The sequence below is a fragment of the Meriones unguiculatus genome (assembly GCF_030254825.1).
Source record: "Meriones unguiculatus strain TT.TT164.6M chromosome Y unlocalized genomic scaffold, Bangor_MerUng_6.1 ChrY_unordered_Scaffold_23, whole genome shotgun sequence".
Classification (NCBI taxonomy): Eukaryota; Metazoa; Chordata; class Mammalia; order Rodentia; family Muridae; genus Meriones; species Meriones unguiculatus.
In genome coordinates, this window is record NW_026843709.1 from 23098298 (window position 1) to 23112719 (window position 14422).

The following is a 14422-nucleotide window of genomic DNA, read 5'->3' on the forward strand; positions in this document are numbered from 1 at the left end:
ACATACGGTATGTATTCACTTATTCGAATGTCTGCTAATAGTGGGTGATAAAGTTCCAATAGACCCAGTTTTAACTTTAAACCCCAGGACCAGGAGGCTTGCTCACTGACCACTGAGTAAGACATAGATGCCAATCCAGCCAGGTCATCCAAGACAAACCATCTCATAGACAATTGGCATTACTAGTGTAGAACAGCACCAGATGTCAGAAAGTTTGCTACCTCTCAGTTCCCCATTTAAACTCACTGATCATTTTCTCTTTCATCCAATCCAATCCCAAGAATTATCTTGTTTTCTTCTGTGTTTTTTTTTTTCCTGCTCTTAAAGACTCAGTACTCCAAGGAACCATAGACCCAGCCAGGGTATTATATCAAAAAGAATGTGAAAGTTTAATTTAATGAGTACCTGAATAACTGCTCATTTCAAAGTCACAACCTAGGGTTTTTAAATCCAAGACCACAGTAGGAGATCACTTTGACATTCCTTACATTTTCCTTAATCCCACATCACTTTTAAGCAATCCTACTTAAGAAGCTGTCCAATTAAGTAGACATTACAATTTCATTTCCTACCTGACATTGTCACAGAGACAAAAAGGAGTAAAAGTGTGGGATCTGGTTAAAGGGATGTGATAAAGGCTTGTTGGGTTTCACAAGAAGATTCACATGTGCACAGGATCAGAGACACTGGATTCTGAGGACAGTTTGTTCAGTCATCTCCATGGAAACCTCAAGATTCTGTCAGGTGCTCATTGGCTGAGAGGGAGAATGATGTCAAGAAACAGGTGAAAGCCAGTTATTAAAAGGGACAAATGGAGAGCCTGCTTAAGAGAAAGGCTGAGCAACCATGCATGCTTCAATCTGGGCAGCTGAAAGCACAAAACCCAGAGAAGATAGTTCCTGTGTCCAAGACTCTTAATTCAGCAAAAGAGTTACATATTTCTTTCATTTCTTTCAAAAGTGGTCATTAATAAAATAACATGACTTTCTCATTATCACAGATTCCATTATTATTTGTTAAATGCCCAGATAAGTATTTCAGTCAGTGAAATACTTACTGTGAAAATGCTCCCTGACCAAGGGACTCTTTGAACCAAAAGCTGAGTAATTTTGTAGATGGACTACAATTTCTGTATCATTTTATAATTGGTGTGAGAGAGGCATCTGGGTGGTTTCCTATTCCTGGGTTTTACAAATTAAGTTGCTATAAACACGGTTGTGGAAATGTCCTTATTGTGTACTTGATCCTCTTTGGATATATACCTAGAAGTGGATAGCTGTATCTTGAGGAATCACTGGTCCTAGGTATCTGAGAAAGCACCAGAATTGCATTTCTATATGTAGACATCTAGTTAGACCAGCACCATTTGTTAAAGATGCTATCTTGTTTCCATTGACAAAGATGGCTTTGTCATCTTTATCAAAATCCAGGTCTCCATAAGTATGTGGGTTTATTCCTGGGTCTTCTATTGAGTTCCATTGATCCACAATTCTGTTTCTATGCCAGTACTATGCACTTTTTATTACTGTTGCTCTTTAATACAGCTTGAGATCAGGGATGGAGATACCTCCAGAAGATCTTTTATTGTAGAGGATTGTTTTAACAATTCTTGGATTCTTGTTTTTCCATATGAAGTTGAGATTTTTTTCTTTCAAACTCTGTAAAGAATTGTGTTGGTAATTTGATAAGAATTGCATTGAATTGCTTTTGGTACGATGGCCATTTTTACCATGTTAATCATGCCAAGGCATGAGCATGGGAGATCTCTCCATCTTCTCATATCTTCTTTTAATTCTTTGTGCAGACTCTTGAAATTGTTTTCAAACAAGTATTTCACTTCCTTGGTTAGGGTCACACCTAGGTACTTTATGTTTTTGACAGAATACAAGAACAAATAAAAAATATCATTCACTATGACCAAGTTGGCTTCATTCCAGCTATGCAGGGTGGTTCAATATATGCACACCCTACAATGTTATCCACCATATTAAAGAAACAAACAAAACAAAAAAAAACATGAAAATCTCCTTAGATACTAAAAAAGCATTTGATAAAATCCAACATCAATTCATCATTAAAGTAGTGGAAATGTATCAGAAATACAAGGCACATATATAAATATAGAAAATGCAATATTCAGCAAGCTTATATCCAACATCAAACTAAACTGAGAGACATTTAAAGCAACTGCACTGAAATCAGGGACAAGTCAAGACGCACAATCTGACCATATCTCTTCAAAATAGTTCTGGAAGTACTTAATAGAGGAATAAGACAATTGAAGAAGATCAAAGTGATAAAAATATGAAAGGAAGAAGTTAAAGAATCAGTATTTGCAGATGAAATGATAGTATACCTGAGTGACTCCAAAAATTCTACCAGGGAATTCCTTCAGCTGATAAACACCTTCAGCAAAGTGGCTGGATACAAAATTAAGTAAAAAAAAAAAATCAGTAGCCCTCCTGTATACAAAATATCAAAGGGTTGAGAAAAAAATGAGGTTAACAAAAGAATTATATTATCTAACAAGGCCATACCTCCATCTCTAACCAGACATTTCCTCACTGGGGACTCCACATGTAAATAGTTAGACTTAGAGGGGACATTGCAATTCAAATCACTAGGAAGTAGAAGAAGGTGGAGGAAATTCTAGGCTAAAGGAACATTGATATCCTGAAAGTTTGTCATTCAACACAATGATTGAATTCCCAGCAGCTTCCAATGACTATAGAAAAGGACTGACAATCTCCTTCAGGGAAAGTATGAAATATTTCCATTACAGAGTATTATTCAGCTAAGAAAATGACAACAAGGTATTTTCAGTCTCCTGGATGCAACCAGGAAAAATCATCCTGGGTAAAAAAATTAGATTGCAAAGAGACAAATATTCTATTTGTATTCACTTATTAGGAGGTCTCCTAATAGTGGAGGATTAAGTTGCAATAGGCCATCTACTGGGACCAAACTAGCCTTCCACTAAGGGGACTGGATGGCAGTTAATTAAGTTGTTGATCCAGGGCATCCTATGGAAATTGAAAAGGAACCCAGGCTGTTGTTATTAAAATGTGTTGCTCTTAACCCTCACTGATAGATCATTCCCATGTTCTTAGATCCAAAAGATACTTCTTTCAGCATCAAATGGGATTGCATACAGAGACCCACATTCTGATATTATGCAGAAAGAGACCTTAAAACACCCAGCTCTAAATGGGATTTCCGTATGAAATTCTACCTTCCCTCAGTTCTCTGCTAAGCGTGCAGGAGGGAGGCAGGAAGAGTGTCATAAATAGTGGTCATTGATGACATAAGGAAAACAATGCCCTGACAATCAGGCTGCAAAAGAACATGTTGCAGCCAGCCTTGATGTGATCTGATAAACTAGGGTAAGATAGAAGTGTGAGGGGTACCTCCTATATTAGGAAAGTAGAAAAAGCACATAGGGATAGAAGAAGTAGGGTGGGTGGGACTGGAAGTAGAAGAGGGAGGGGGCAGCAGAGGGGATACAAAGTGATCAACTCACAATAAATAAAACATGAAAATCTTTGAAGAAGGTGATAAAGTATAGAACTCTTCAGGACTGATGGCTTCATTTGGATGTTGGTGGCAGTGTGTGGCCAGGATGAACTCAGTGTTCTTTAAGGAATTGGCACTGAGACTCTGATCATGTTCCAATGAGTATATGAACACCACTTATTAAATTGATGTATTTTAATGAAAAAAATTAGTGTGACACATAGGAATTTAAACCTGGTGGCATGAGAAAAGGAGTATAATATGTGTAATATGAAATTCTCACATAATCAATGAAAATAATATGTTGACAACTTTTACAATGAATTTTAACATGGAGAAATGATTCCACTAATGGAGGGCAGATTTTGACTTTATAAGGCATGCTTTGCAGGCACTCATTGTGTAGCAGAGATTCAATGCCATGAACTAGTGGTTACCCAGCTATGTCAGACCCCATGAGCTCAGGTGGCACCCAAGCAGTCCTGGCACTAACACTAGGTTTAGAGGGTTTGTCTGGAGGACCACCACAGGTAAAAGAGCTACTCTTGCATGCTAGGCACAGAACTCCATCCATTTCTCTGTCCTGACGGCCCAGGTTTTTTGTTTGTTTCTTTGTTTTTAATATTACATTTACATTTATATTAATTATAAATGTAATTAATATATTATATTACATATATATTAATATTACATTACAGAGTTACATTTTATTAACTCTGTATCCCAGCTGTATCCTGCTCTTTCATTCCCTCCCAATCCCACCCTCCCTCCCTCATCTCCTCCCTGCCCCTTTAAAGTCCACTGATTGGGGAGAACCTCCTTCCCTTTCATCTGATCCTGTTTTATCAGGTATCTCAGGACTGGCTGCAAAGTCCTCCTCTGTGGTCTAGCAGGACTGCTCCTCCCTTGGAAGGTGGGGAGGTTAAAGAGCCTGCCATTGAGTTCCTGTCAGAAATAGTCCCTGTTCCCCTTACTATGGAAAACCAATTGGTTACTGAGCTACCACTGGCTTCACCCAAGCAGAGGTTCTAGGTTATATCCATACATGGTCCCTGGGGGAGTGTCAGTCTCAGAAAAGACCCCTGTGCTGATGATTCAGTTTTAAGTGTAAATCCAGGACCAGGAAACTTGCTCACTGATCACTGAATAGGATACAACTGCCCATTCAGCCATGTCAGCCAAGACAACCCAGCTCATAGTTGGTTGCCAACATTAGGGGTAATAGCACCAACTGTCACATAATATCTTGTCCTTCAGTTTTCCTTTTACAAATACTGTTTCAGACAAACCATTCCCAGAAATTATCTGGTTTCCGTTTCTTTCCCCTGCTCTTAAAGAATCAATACCACAGGGAACCCTAGACCCTGACAGCCTATTATATCAATAACAATGTGAAGGTACATTTAGTCAGTACTTCAGTAACTGCTCAGTTTGAAACTACCTAGGAAATTTCAGATCCAAGACCACAATAGGAGACTACCTTGTCAATAGGTACATCCCCCTTAATTCCACATCACTTTGAAGCTTCCCTACTTAGGAAGCTGTCCAAGGATACTTTACTACATAGTGAGTTCCTGGAAAGCATGGCTTACGAAGTCATACTCTGTCTTCTTTTAGCAGAATCTTTTCTCCTTGTTAAAAGTCATCATATAAGTTGTCCAAATATTATTTTTATTGCTTATGTGGAAAATTCACATAATATAAATTACAATCCTTTTCCATTGGTCTCAGGTTCAAATTCCTACCTTGTGTTACCCTAAATATTTTTTTCTTTAAAATACATCAAGTTCAGTATGTGTTGTTAATATACTAATTGGATCATGATCAGAGTGTCAATGCCATGTCCCTTAAAGAAAACTGAGGTGGTCCTTGTAGTACTTTGGTACCACCCCCAAGAAGAAGTCATAAGTCCTAAAGATCTCTATACTAAATCTCCTTGATCACATTTTGTCTTATGTATTTTTATTATAATTTGCTCACCTTGTATGCCCTCTGCTGTCCCTTCTCTCTTCTACTTCTAGTCCCATTCACCCTCCCTCTTCTACCCCTAGGCCCTTTCCCTACTTCCCTGATAGGTGAGGTCCTCCTCACCCTTCTATCTGAACCTACCTCATCAGGTCTCATTAAGGGCTGGATGCATCATCTTCCTCTTTGGCCTGATTTTCAGGGCATTGTTCTCATTGTGTCCTCAAATCCCTGTACTTATGACTCTTCCTGCCTCCTCTCCTGCAGGCTTCTCAGAGTTCTGATGTAAGGAAGAATGTTATAGGGAAAACCCATTTAGACCTGGGTGTTTTAAGTTCTTTCTCTGCACAATTATCAGACTATGGGTCTCTGTATGCATTTTACTTACTTCACCCCAAATGATTTTTTCTGGTTCCATCCATTTGCCTGGAAATATCATGATGTCATTTTCTTAGCTGAATAATACTCTGTTATGGGAATATTCAACATTTTTTTTCCAAAGGAGATTGTAAGTCATGATCTTTAGAACTTGGAAGTTGCTGGGGAAAACAGGGAACAATTTAGGAGCCTGCCAAAAAAAGCCTCTTAAAGGCTGTGCCCAGAAGACTATCAAAGCAAATGCTGACATTTATGGGCAATTGTTGGGCAGAGTGCATGGAATCTAATTAAAGAAGTGGGAAATAGCAAGATCTGGAGATGACAGGAGCTCCACAAGAAGAGCAACATAACCAAAAAAATCTGAGCACAGAGGTCTTTTCTGAGATTCGTACTCCAACCAAGTACCATGCATGGAGATAACCTAGAACCTCTGCACAGATGTAGCCCATGGCAGTTCTTTGTCCAAGTTGGTTCCATAGTAAGGGGAACAGGGACTACCTCTAACATGAAATGATTACCCTTCTCTTTGATCACCTCACCGTGATGGGAGAGCAGCCTTACCAGGCCACACAGAAAGAGAATGCAGCCACTTCTGAAGAGATCAGAAGAGACTCAAGATCAGAAGAAGGGAGAGAAAGACCTATCCTATCAGTGAGCTTAGGGAGGGGCATGTGTGGAGAATGGGGAGGGAAGGTGGGAGAAGAAGGGGTGGAGGCTTCAAGGGGGTAAAAGTGAATAAAGTGTAATTAATAAAAATTAAAATAGAATATTAAAAATTATAATTCCTTTTGGATTTATATTAAAGGATGGTGTACTTTGAGGTTGATATGCCAAAGAAAGTTACCAGAGAAATTGGAGTCTCTGTCTCTAGGTATCTGTCACTTTACATCTTTGTTTCTATTGGTCTCCATCTCTCTATTTCTGAATCTGTCTCTCTCTCTCTCTCTCTCTCTCTCTCTCTCTCTCTCTCTGTCACTTTCAGTCTCCCTCTCTCTTCCTGCTGCTTGTGGTTCAATATAAAATCTCTCAGTTTTGGAAAAAACTAAAACAAGATGACTGCTTGCTGAGGTGACATCATGGATGGTCTCTAAAAATATAAGCAATGACCCAATTAAATTCTTTTTGTTGAAAGATTTGCCTAGGTCAGGGAGCATTTTCACAGAAAATAATTCACCGACTGAGGACATATCTGTGCATTTAATAAATAAGAATGGAATCTGTGATAATGTGAATCTCAAGTCATGGACACGTAATTTTATTAATGACCAGTTCAAAGAAATATGTATTGCTCTCTTCAGGAGCACATATACTAAAATTGGAACAATAGAGAGACTACTAGCAAGGCCCTTATGCAAGGATGAGATTCAAATTCATGTGTGGAAAGAAAGAAATTAGGGAAGAAAACAGGAACTACAGAGCTAAGCATAAGCAACAGGCTACAAGAGATGGAAGAAAGAATCTCAGGTGTTGATGATACAATAGAAGAAATTTATGTAACATTCAAGGAAAATGATAAATCTAAAAAATTCCTGACAAAGACCATACAATAAATTTAAGACAACATAAAAAAAAACAAAACCTAAAAATAATTGGAATAGAGGAAAAAGAAGATTCCCTCCTCCAAAGCCCAGAAAATATTTTCAACAAAAGCAATGAAAAAAATTTCCCCACCTTAAAGAAGAGGCCAATAAGAATACAAGAGGTATACAGAACACCCAATCAATTAGTCCAGAAAAGAAAATCTTCTCACCACATATTAACAAAAACAGTAAATAAAAATACTAAAAGAAAAAAAATACTAAAATATGTAAGGTGTAAAGGCCAAATAACATATAATGGCAAACCCATTAGAATCATACCTGACTTCTCAACAGAAACTATGAGAGCTACAAGGGCATGGACGGATATAATGCAGGCCCGAAGAAAACACAGATGTCAGCACAGGTTACTATACCCAGCAATCCTCTCAGTCCTCATAGACAGAGAAAACAAAATATTCAGTAACAAAATCAAATTTCAACAATACTTACACACAAATTCAGTGCTACAGAAGACACTAGAAGGAAAAATACAACCCAAGAAAACCAGCTACTTTCAAGAAAACACAGGACATAATTAACCTCATTATAGTAAAACAAAAATCAACCAATACACAAACTTGCTACCACAACCAATATTAAAATCAAAGGATCCAACAAACTTGGTCATTAGTCTCTCTCAACATCAATGGACTCAATTTCCTTAGATAATGAAATAGCATTTGACAAAATCTAACATCCATTCACGTTTAAAGTTTTGAGAGATCAGGGATACAAGGCACATATCTAAACATATTAAAGGCAATATACAGCATGCCTACAACCAACATCAAAATAAATGGAAAGAAACTTAAAGCAATCTCACTGAAATCAGGGACAAGGCAAGGCTGCCCATTTTCTCCATAGCTCTTCAACACAGTTTATGGAAATCCATGCTAGAGCAATAAGAAGATTGAAGGAGATCAAGGGAATATAAATCAGAAGGAAGAAGTCAAAGTATCACTATTTTCAGATGATAAGATAGTATACCTGATGTTATTAATTAAAAAGAGATGAAGCAGGGGGACAACCAATATTCTCTGTGAGAGGTTTATTAGGGGGGGTATGGTGGAAGTGGGTAGCAGGGCATGGTGGGGAAAGAGAGACGTAAAGGGAGATGGGGTGCCCCAAAGAAAGAGAAAAAGCATAAGATAGAGTGAGAGAGAGAAGAGAGTAAGAGAGAGAAAATAAGAGAGGGGTTAAGCGTAAGAGAGAGACCATGTGTTGGATTGGCCCTTTTAAGGGGGCACGGCAACCACATCTTCCAGGTGTGGTCAACTGGCTGGCTGGCTGGTGACACATGATGACATCATAGGTTGCTGGGCAACCCAGAAGCAGGTTGTTTTCCAAAATACTAACATTCCTCTCTTTTTCTATAATTAAAAATGGGGAGCTTGGGCTGCTTTTTATAAAGTAAGTTAAAGTATATGAATTTAGGCTCATTGGAAGCAGCTCTTGGTTGTCATGCAAGAGATTGAGAGAGAGAAGAATTATAGCAACAAAATGGTCAGATTGCAAAGTCAAGAGTAAGGAAAGCCTCTGCCCTGGAAAATTTAGGGTAGAGGATTGTCAATAGAGAGAGTTGCCATCCATGCAAGGCAGCAGGTAGGGACTGGGGAATCTTGGGAGAAGCTAGAGCCACCTGTCCCGGTCCTGAAGCACACCATTTCAACCTTTTTGTTAAGAACAAGTGAATAACAGGCATAGATTCTCTTCTGTCTACTTCCTGCTGACACTGGAGGTGCTGTAGGGAGGTCAAAAGGCTGAAATGTTGGCCAAGTCCAGGAAGAATAGGCTGCTTTGATGCTTTCCAGGGTCTGCAAGAACATCCATGGCTCGGAGGGAAGGTGCAGGTCCAGCATTTTGAAAGTCTGTGAGGTCAGAGCTGAACACATGCAGCTTGTTGGAAGTCTGTGAGGCCAGAGTTGAACACCTGTAGCTGCTTTGGTGCTGTTGTGGCTACAAGAAACATCTGTGTATGGCAGGACACTGAAACACATATATAGGCAAAAGATAAATGTTGAGTAGGGAAAAAAAATCCTGTAGGTATACAGTGAAATGTTTGGATCAATGAGGCTTGTACATGGGAACCTCTGTCTACCTGGAGGAACATTTATTTACCCAATCACTGGCAATATTTAAAGAAGGCTTTGTTTTGTTTTTGATCTGTCATTGAGGTGAGGTTTAATTACAGAAGCATGTAAACTTAGAGGCCCTGGTGCCAGCTGGCACTAGGTGTAGAAACTTAAAATTCTCCAGAGGAGATCCTATCTGGAGGGTGGGCATCTGGGCATCTCCCATTGGGGGCAGAGAAGTCAAAACCTTCCAGTGGCATTCGGAGGGAAAGTGTGACTCTGAGCAAGAGGGGTGCTACCTGTCCAATAGCTCATCAGCTCTTGGCCAGGGACCAGGGTGCAGTGCCCAGTGGCACGGGCGAAGCAGGACAGTTTGCCTAGCATTAGGTCTTCCCATGAGTGAATGAGAGAGGGCCCATGAATTGTCGAGAGGGGGCCCAAGAGTGGGCCAGAGGACAAGCAAGTTCGGAGAAGGAAGCGTGTGCAAGAGGAGACATACCGCCCAAGGCAGAGGGTGGCCCTAAAATGTAGGTCAGCAAAGAGGGTCAAACCTAGATAATTAAGGCTATGGCTGAGGGGGGGTCTCTCTGTCTCAAAAGTAGGAAGTTGCAGGAGCTATGCAGTCAAGCTTCCCCTCCCAAGAGAGGTGTTTATGCTGAGAAAATGGAATGAACTCACCAATCTAGTCTGTGGTTGCATGCAGTAAACAGCTATCTGTTAGCAAGGAAAGGAAGTTTTGAGAAAAAGTTACAGCTTTAGACATGTTAGTATCACAATTGTACTGTGCATTGAGAAAAAGGCAGTAGACACATATGTGTTAACAGCATAAGTACTTTTTAACGAGAATTCCGAAAAGGCAAAATCCTTTTATGAAGTAAAAGGGAAACTCACTTCTACTTTTAGTATAAGCATACACATTATGAAGGCTTACAATCTTGAGCTTAGGACCATAATAGTGGAATAGTGGTATTGTGGAATGTTTTTGTATCAGAGTCAGATTAATAAATTAGAGCCCTATTGATAAAGGTTGAAACTCTGGACAGTCAATACAACAGTAGCATAACAACAGGAGGAAATATTAAGTCTTTTTACCTATTTAAGATACCTTAAATCACCTTAGACTTGTAACCTTTATCATTTGCATTTACCAACCTTAAAACATTTGTTTAGACCCTCAAACATTTATAAGTTGCATTACCAACCTTAAGACACATTTTTAGACTCTCAAACATGTATAACTTGTATTTATTAACCTTAAGACATCACTCAAATATGTTCTTTGAAAGGGACCTTTGTATTTAGTTATTTACCATGAGACATAGTTGAAACTGCTATGAATGTTTATTGTCCTTTAGCTAAAGGTTTCATTTAGGCCTGTTTCTTGAGTCTGGACTCTGTCAGGCCTGAAAGGAGCAGCTCTAGGACTTAGACTTAAGGCCTGGTTCTCCTGTGTATAAATAGAACTGGGAAGGCACCTTGAAGACTCTATGAAAATAGCAGCTCTAGTACTTAGGCTTAAGTCCTGGTCTCCTGCACATAAAAAGAATCGTGAAGGCATCTGAAGTCTTCCAACACAGAAGTTGGCAATATGTCTGTGGAACCTCAATCTGAGGTCAAAAACAGACCTGTGGGAGAGCTGTGGAGTTTGCTAAGTCAAGGAGCCACCTGTCCTCTGCCAGGCCAACGAGCTAGAAGGCTGGAAGTCTCTGTGCTCTTGTGTTGGTTGAACCTTCATGGCTGGGCACAGAGGACAAGCCTGCTTGGGAGCATTTTGACTTCCATAGGCCAGTTTGCCAACAGCCATCGTTGGTGTGTCAGCAGCAGGATCAGCATCCATTTGGCTGCATTCGAACACATCATCTGCCAGAATGGACGTTTTTGGCTATATATACATCTTGCATTTTTGCGGTAACACTAGTAGCTTCTGAACACAGCTAGGTCTAGGTTTAGAGCCCTTCGGGATGGCTCAATTTTTATCAACTCCTATATGGTGACTCAATGACCATCTCAGCTGTTTATTAAAAATTGCAGTGAGACCATGTTTGCATCTGCATGATTATAAATATGTATCTATGTGATGACTATTAGCTTACATTTGTTAACCTATAAATATCAACCAGGACTTTAGGTTTTGTCCTTGCTAAGTTAGAACCTTAAAAGTCATGAATACAATTTATTAGAGTGAAAGCATAAGAGTTTTTGTATGATGTAATATATAAAAGTTTATACCTTATAATTGTCTAAGGCTACACTACAGATTAATAACATCATTTTAAGAGAACAAGACCAAGCTTACATTAACCTTTTGATAGTAGAGATATAGTAAATTGACCCAGTTTTAACATAAATATATATTTTTAAAAATTAATAGATCTCAATTTAGAACACTGGTAAACAACTTGTACATAATAACAAACCCTTGATCTATAAATTTAAAACCAACAGTTTAGCAAAACAGTATGAACCAAATTTAAAATTAACTAAGCATATTTTAACCCTTTGGTAATAGAGATGCTACAAAATGACCCAGTTTTAACATAGATAAATACCTGTAAAATTAATAGATCTTAATTTTAGAATAATGGTCAACAATTTGTACGTAACAATGAACCCCTGAGCAGAACAGCATAAAGCAACTTTAAAATTATATTTGAGCAACACATAAACCAACCTAATTTGAATAGATATTTATAATTTTGAAATTTTTTATTATATAAAATTTATTTTGAAGCAGGGTTGAATCATAAGATAGTAAAATGTAACTTTGAATTTTTATAAAAATCTATGCCAATTTGAAATGATGCTCCTTGTGGCCTAGTCTAAAAGATAAGATAAAGTTAATTATGATTAAGACTTATAAATGCAAACCCAATGAGAAAATTATTTAAATTATATAAAGCATTAGATAAGGAATTTAAAATGGAAGAGTAAAGTGTACAGAAATCAGGGAGAAATGATTTTATTTTATTTCACTTTTTTTCTTAAAGCTTGGGAAAAGAAAGCTAAAAGAAGAAAGCACTGGGCTAGAAGCAAAAGGAAAGCAGACTCGGGGGAGGAGAGAAGCACGTGGAGAGACAGGAGGGTGTGCTGGAGGCGGAGCCTCTTTGCTGGAACCAAAGATGGCACTGTGCCACATTAAGTCAGTAGTTAAGCTATAGACACGCCCACTTCCTCCCAAAGCAAACATGGCAATGAGCAGAGATTCAGCAGGAAATTTAAAAGTTTCCCAACTGTGCTGGTTTTCGAAAACTGTCCTACCCAGAGAATCGCACCAAGCTTTTAAGGTTGATTTTAGCATGGCGTGAATGTCCCAGGGTCATACATGGTCCCTTTTGGCTAGCCTCCCCCAGGGGACCTGGATAGAGGGCCTACCCTCTTACCAAACTGGGCCGCTGCAGAAAGCACAGAGATCCAAGCCAGGGTTGGCCTTCGCCGCAGCCACAGTGGCAGGAGCAGGACATGGCGAGAGAGAGAGAGAGAGAGAGAGAGAGAGAGAGAGAGAGAGAGAGAGAGAGAGAGAGAGAGAGAGAGAGAGAGAGAGAGAGGCAGGGGCACCACAGGAGAGAAAAAGAGAGAAAGAGAAAGAGTAAGAGGGTGAGAGAGAGAGAGAGAAGTAAGAGAGAGTAAGAGAGTTAAAGAAAGAGTGTAAGAGAGAGACCTCATGTTGGGATTGGCCCTTTAAGGTGCAAGGTAACCACACCTGGTTGGTGACACATGATGACATCATAAGTTGCTGGGCAACACAGAAGCAGGTTGTGTTCCAAAATACTAACACTTTCAGCTGCACAGATTTAGGCATGTAGTGCTGCTCAGGCTGTCTCTCAAGCAAGCTGTCCACTTTTGCCTTTTAATAACTGCTTCCTAAAACTCTTACATTCTTTAAGCTGTTGAATGACATCATTCTACATCTAACCCAATCAGCACCTGAGAGAATCTTGAGGTGTCCATAGAGATGAGTAAACAAACATTCTTCTGTCTAGTATCTCTTATCCTGTGCATACATGACTTGTTCTTGTGAAATCCAACAAGCTTTTAACTCACTCCTTTATGCAAATCCCTCACCTTTACTCCTATTTACCACTGTGACAATATCAGGTATGAAATCAAACTTTAATGTTTATTTAATAGGACAGCTACCAATGTAGGGAAGCTTCAATATGATGTGGGATTAAAGGGAATGTGCTGAATGACAAAGTTGACTCCTCCTGTTCTCTTCAATATGAAATTTTCTAGGTTGTGGCTTTGAACTGAATATTTACTGCATACTCACTAAATGTTCCTTCACATCCTTATTGATAGGCTGGCATGGTCTAGGGTTCCCTCGGTTATTGTGTCTCTAAGAGCAGGGAAAAGAGAAGAAAACTATACAATAGCTGGGACTGGTTTTGCTGAAACAGAGAAAGATCAGTGAGTGTAAAAGGAGAACTGAGGTGCAAGATATTATTTGACAACTGGTGCTTTTCCACACTAGTGTTGCCAACCCTCTATAAGCAGGACTGCCTTGTCTGACCTTGCTGGATCAGCAGCTATGTTGTATTCAGTGGTCAGTGAGGAACCCTCCTGGTCTTGGGGTTTAAAGTTAAAACTTGGCATTCAAGACAGAGAAATAGGTCTGTGTTATAAACCTAGGACACAAGAGCAGCTGTGTCCTCCAGACAAACCCTCTAAATGTAGTGATATTGCCAGGACTTACTGTTCAGAAGTGTCACCTGAGCCAATGGGGTCTGAGATAGCTGGGTGACCACAAGTTCATTGGCTAGTATTCTCTGCTACATAATGAATTCCTGGAAAGCATGCCTTACAAAGTCAAACTATGCCCTCCTTTAGCAGAATCTTTTCTCCATGTTAAAAATCATTATTAAAGTTCTCAACATATTATTTTTATTGATTATGTGGGAATTTCATGTAACACAC

The 14422-nt window shown here is 39.2% G+C and overlaps 1 non-coding gene across 1 annotated transcript; it reads left to right on the plus strand.

Annotated features, from left to right (window-relative positions):
* The first annotated feature begins 7141 nt into the window (after nucleotides 1-7141).
* LOC132651681 (U6 spliceosomal RNA) lies at nucleotides 7142-7250 on the plus strand. Its single transcript, XR_009589264.1, has one exon. It is a non-coding gene; the product is annotated as a U6 spliceosomal RNA (small nuclear RNA).
* Nucleotides 7251-14422: the final 7172 nt, after the last annotated feature.